Raw genomic sequence first — 6,077 nt, 5'->3', positions numbered from 1 at the left:
GGTCCATTCATTCTCGTGCCTTGGGCGACGCCCAGGCCGGGAACGGCTTTTTCCTCTTGAATCTGTGGTTCGCGGCTTTCCTGGACCAAAGACCTTTCCAACACCCTATGGCCCCTGCAAAGAAGCTGCTCTGAGAAGGACCTGGAGATGAAGTAGTTTGTTCTAAAAGAGAGAGGGCACCGAGGAAAGGCTTGGCGGAGCAGCAACGGCGAGGAGTCAGGCTTAGAAACGACTGGGCGGTGAGGAGGAGAGGAGAGGTAGCTGCCATTATTCTGACTCAGGGTGACAGAACCTGTTTGGAAGTGACTGGCCTCAGTCGTCGTCGTTTTGGCAGAAGTCATTCAGTATCAGTCCTGATTCCAGGTAGTGCCTGGCTGCTATCTCAGAAGAACCCTGTTGGGAGCAGAGCTATGTCAAGGTGGCTAGGAGGGCAGCGTCATACATACCATTTTCTGTAACATCAGGAAATCCCTGAAGGGAGTCTGAGAAGGAAGGAAGGGGAGGTCACAGGTTGGGGTTACAGATGCCTAAGTCAACTTACCGCTTTGAGCCTCAATTTCATCTGCAAAGGTGGTGATAAAAGCTACCTTGCAGGATTCTACTGTGAGGATTTACAGGATGAATTAAATAAGTAGTTCTCAACCTTGACTGTGGGTTAGAATCACTGTGCCCTAGACGAATACTGATGCCCCGGATACTGGGCGTTTAAAAACCTCTCCAGTTGGTTGTAACCTACAACCAAGGCTGAGAAATACTGAGGCAAATTAAATGCTGAGCACAGCGCCAGGGCACACACTAGGCATTCAGGAGTGTTTATCACATATTTATTTTTATTTAAAAAATTTTTGTATCACACACTTTTTAAAGATGGAGCACAAATTGTTTTATTGTTCATTGTTAGAGCAAAAAAAGTTGATATAAAGGTTGTTGCAGAAATTGCATTTCTGGCCGTGGTGCGGTGGCTCACGCCTGTAATCCAAGCACTTTGGGAGGCAAAGGTGGGTGGATAGTCTGAGGTCAGGAATTCAAGACCAGCCTGGCCAACATGGTGAAACCCCTTCTCTTTTTTTTTTTTTTTTTTTTTTTGAGACGGAGTCTCGCTCTGTCGCCTAGGCTGGAGTGCAGTGGCGCGGTCTCTGCCCACTGCAAGCTCCGCCTCCCGGGTTCACGCCATTCTCCTGCCTCAGCCTCATGAGTAGCTGGGATACTACAGGCGCCCGCGACCGCGCCCGGCTAATTTTTTTGTGTTTTTAGTAGAGACGGAGTTTCACTGTGTTAGCCAGGATGATCTCGATCTCCTGACGTCGTGATCCGCCCGCCTTGGCCTTCCAAAGTGTTGGGATTACAGGCATGAGCCACCGCGCCTGGCCGCTCCCCCCGCCCCCCAGTCTCTATTAAAACTACAAAAACAAAAAAACAGCCAGGCGTGGTGGTGCACACCTGTAGTCTCAGCTACTCAGGAGGCTGAGGCAGGAGAACCGCTTGAACCGAGGAGGTGGAGGTTGCAGCGAACTGAGATGGTGCCACTGTACTCCACCCTGGGTGACAGAGCGAGACTCTGTCTCAAAAAAATAAAAATAAAAATAAATAAAAGAAAAAAGAAATTTCATTTCTGACAGGCTCGTTTCGGGAACTCCGAATCATCTGGGATTTGGTGATGAGGGTAGGAGGAGAAAGGGGGATAGAGCAGCCTCTGCTAGTATGACTTGTCATAACACCGAATGGAACTGAATAAGGCAGAGACTGTCCCACTCTAGCTTGTGGTCGACATCACCATCTTCAAGGCTTTCTCTGAGGGTGCAAGCAGCATGGACACTTGTGTTTGCCCATTTCTGGGGTTGAAGGTGGAGGCCATTTTTTCCTCTGCTTGAGTATACTCATCGGATGAGCCTATATCACTGGCAGCTGTTTGTCTCTTCATTAATCCAAGAATGCAGGTGGTACTTCCTTCTTTACAGAATTTGGTAGCTTATGTGTTTTATTTTATTTTTGTTTTGTTTTGTTTTAGACAGGGTCTGGCTCTGTCACCCAGGATGGAGCGCAGTGGCACAATCACAGCTCACTGCACCCTTGACCTCCTGGGCTCAAGCAATTCTCCTACTTCAGCCTCTGGAGCAGCTGGGACCACAGCTGTGCACAACCACACCTGGCTAATTTATTTATTTATTTATTTATTTTTATTATTATTTTTTTTAGAGACAGTCTCCCTCTGTCACCCAGGCTGGAGTGCAGTGGCATGATCTTGGCTTACTGTAACCTCTGCCTCCTGGGTTCAAGCAATTATTTGCCTCAGCCTCATGAGTAGCTGGGATTACAGGCACCTGCCACCAAGCCTGGCTAATTTTTGTATTTTTAGTAGAGATGGAGTTTTGCCATCTTGGCCAGGCTGGTCTTGAACTCTTGACCTCGTGATCCACCTGCCTGGACCTCGCAAAGTGCTGGGATTACAGGCATAAGCCACGGTGCCCGGTCACAATTAGCTAATTAAAAAAATTTTTTTGTAGGGATGGGTGTCTCACTATGTCACCCAGGCTGGTCTCGAACTCCTGGACTCAAGCAATCCTCTTGTCCTTGCCTCTCAAAGTCCTGAGAATACAGGCATGAGTCATTGCATCCACCCTATGTGCTTTGTTAACCACAGACCCAGCGGTTAGTGACTGTGCCCCTCTACTTTCTTGCTGGGTGAACCTGGCATGAGGTGAGAAGGCCCCTCCCCCAGGCCTGTAGCTGTGATCACTCAGAGCAGCAAGACTGGCTTCTGGGAGCAGCTCATCATCACTCCTGGCGGCTTTGTTGAAGGTGGGAAGGGAGGCAGCGGACCCTGGGGCTGGGTCTCCCACTGCATGCAGGACTAAGCGCTGGGGGGCAGGCAACAGGTATCTGGTTGGGATTGCCAGGTTTAGCAAATAAAAATAAAGGACACTCATGTAAATCTGAATTTCAGATACACAGCAACTGCTTTTTAGTATAAGTATACCCAAGCAATATTTGGGACATACTTATACTAAAAGAAAGTATTCATCTGAGATTCAAATTTGACTGGGCATACTTTGTCTTCTTTGCTAAATCTGGCAACCCTATGTCTAGCCAAACAGCCAAGTCTCTAGCACGTGGGACTTGCTGCCAGCAATGGCCTCCTGCCCCGTATTGCCACATTCAGCTTCCACCTGTCACTGTCCTGCTCCAGAACTGTGCGTGGCTCCCAGTTGCTTCGACAGGACACTCCCTGGCTGCTGTGCTGGGCCTTGACTCTTCTGCCAGCCCAGCTGACCTGCTTGGGCCCTTTCCCATCTCTGCTCCTGTTCATGCTTTCCCTGCCTGCCATGTCTCCTGCCTACTCCCAGGAGGAATCACTAACACTTACTGAGCACCTACTGGGTACATGAGTTCTTCATTTGCATTATCTCATTGAATTCTCACAAAACCCAGGATGGTGGGGACAGTAGTTATGCCATTTTATCAGTGAAGAAACTGACACCCTGAGATCATGATTTGTGTGATCTCGGTTCACCGCAACCTCTGCCTCTCAGGTTCAAGCAATTCTCCTGCCTCAGCCTCCCAAGTAGCTGGGACTAACAGGCACCCACCACCACTCTCGGCTAATTTTTGTATTTTTAGTAGATACGGGATTTCACCTTGTTGGGCAGCTGGTCTCAAACTCCTGACCTCAAGTGATCCACCCACGTGGGCCTCCCAAAGGTGCTGGGATTATAGGCATGAGCCACCATGCCAGGCTAACAGTGATTCTTTTTCTTTTTTTTCTTTTGAGATGGAGTCTCACTCTTTCGCCCAGGCTGGAGTGCAGTGGCGCAATCTTGGCTCACTGCAACCTCTGCCTCCCAGGTTCAAGTGATTCTCCTGCCTCAGTCTCCTGAGTAGCTGGGATTACAGGTTTACAGGTTCATGCCACCATGCCCGTCTAATTTTTGTATTTTGAGTAGAGGTAGTTTCACCATGTTGGCCTGGCTGGTCTCGAACTCCTGACCTCAAGTGATCCACCCACCTTGGCCTCCCAAAGTGCTGGGATTACATGCGTGAGCCACAACATGGCCCCAACAGTGATTCTTAAAGTGTGGTCCCTGGACCAGCAGAAGCACTTGGGAACTTGTTAGAAATACCAATTCTCAGGCCCTGCCCCAGACCTATTGAATCAGAAACTCTGGGGGTAGGGTCCAGAATCTGTATTTTAATAAGTCCCTCCCTGCCTGCACCGCCAGGTGATTCTGATGCTCACTCTAGTCTGAGACCTGCTGCTATAAAAGATAAAGTGACTACAGACTCTCCCATCCCAGCAGAGGAATAGAGGACAACAGGGTGATTGCATTCTTCCTAAGCACCATGCCCGGGTGACGCACTGGAGATGCTGCAGCAGCCCCACAGTCTTAAAGGATGGGGAAGGGAGGGGAAGAACAGACCAGCAACCAGAGAATTGCAATATAAGATGATGAAACCTGAGGTGGGGCAAGCCCACGAGCCCATAGTGGGGTGGGAAGGGTCAGAGAATACATTCCAGAGAGTAGAAAAATAAGTTGGAATTAGGTGAAGACAGGTGAGCACAGCGTTCCAGGTGCAGGGACTCATTTGAGCCACCTGGGGGTAGTTCAGTTTGGGAGGTGGGAGGGGGTATAAAGTCCCTGCCCTCAGAGCGAAGGAAGACGCTGTAGTGGGTGCTGAGGGAAAGTCTCTAGCTTCCAAGTGGTGTAAACACAGGGGACGCTGGAAATTGGGGTGTGAAGAGAGACCCAGGAGGTGCCAGGCCTCCCCGCTTCCTTCAATCCAGGAGCTTTTGCTCTCAGGACATCTGCTCAACCCCCAGCCATGTCAGCGGGCAGTGGGCAGGTACGTGATTGCAAGGTCGGGGCTGCCGGGTCCAAGCGCAGCTCCTTCCTGGGCTAGGGAGAGATGGAGTTGGGGGAGCAGCCCCGTCCGCCCCCAGCCGGAGAGGTTCCTTCTCTGTGTCCCTGGTTGGGTTGCTTTTGCCTTCCTTGTTTCCTTCTCCTGAGGATGTGACCAGAACTGTGCACAGTCACTGGGGGCCTCTCCTCCCAGCCAATGGGGACAAGTCCTGGATGTTATCCGGGACCTTCAGGCTGGAGGGCAGGAGACTTCTGTTGCCATCCCCAACTCCTGCCACAGGTACCGTTCGTGCCTGATGAGGAGTGACCCGGCTTGGCTAGATTGCTGCTGCGCAGTTCCCCACTCCCGGAAAGACGTCAATGTAGCAGCCTTTTTGGAATTTGTTTGTAATTTCTAGCCTGGAGAGGAATCCCGAAAGATCATTAACCAATGTATGAAGTGGAGCTTTCTGTGGCCTAAAAATCCCTTCAGGATTTCCTGACTGCCCCACGGGCTTGACCCTCAACAAAAGGACCTCCTATTCTTTGTCGTCTTGGGGTGTACCTTCTACCCACCCCTCCCCCGCCACCCTGCATCTGGCATGTGGGCCATGTCTTCTTATGCTTTGCAACTCAAAGAGGATCTGGCATGGTGCCCTCCACTTAGATATTCAGAAATACTGTTTACAGAATATCAGTTTATGCTGGGCCTTGAACTATATATAGATGGGGTATATATAAGAGGCAATAGGCGGTCTAAGTGGGTGGAAGTGGTGAAGGGACGGGTATTGAAGACAAAACTAATGCAAGGAGATAACTTTGAATATGGGCAAAACCATGGGCACTGGGGAGCCATCAATGATTATTGAGCAGGAGAGTGATACAATATTGCTAGTCACTAGACTAGACCCTTTGTGTAAGTTGTACACACCATCTGCCTTCACTGTCCTGCCCCTTCTCTGCCTGGACAGTTCTTCCCTCCCTCTGTCCACATTGTTGATGCCAACTCATTTTTCAGATTCCAGATCCATTGTTACTGTCTTCAGTGGCAGACAGACTCTAAGGTGGCCCCTGCATTTCTGCCTCCTGGAGTTCATGCCTTTGTGTAATCCCTTTCACGGAAGTGTGGGTAGGACCTGTGACTTGGTTTTAATCAATAGAGTATGGCAAAGGTAATGGAATATCTCTCCTGTGATTATGTTACATTTCATAAAATTTTGCTTTGGCTGGGTGTGGTGGCTC

Source organism: Papio anubis, chromosome 16 (genome assembly GCF_008728515.1).
Source record: "Papio anubis isolate 15944 chromosome 16, Panubis1.0, whole genome shotgun sequence".
Lineage (NCBI taxonomy): Eukaryota > Metazoa > Chordata > Mammalia > Primates > Cercopithecidae > Papio > Papio anubis.
The sequence above is the reverse complement of the archived record's forward strand: the minus strand, read 5'-3'. Positions refer to the sequence as shown.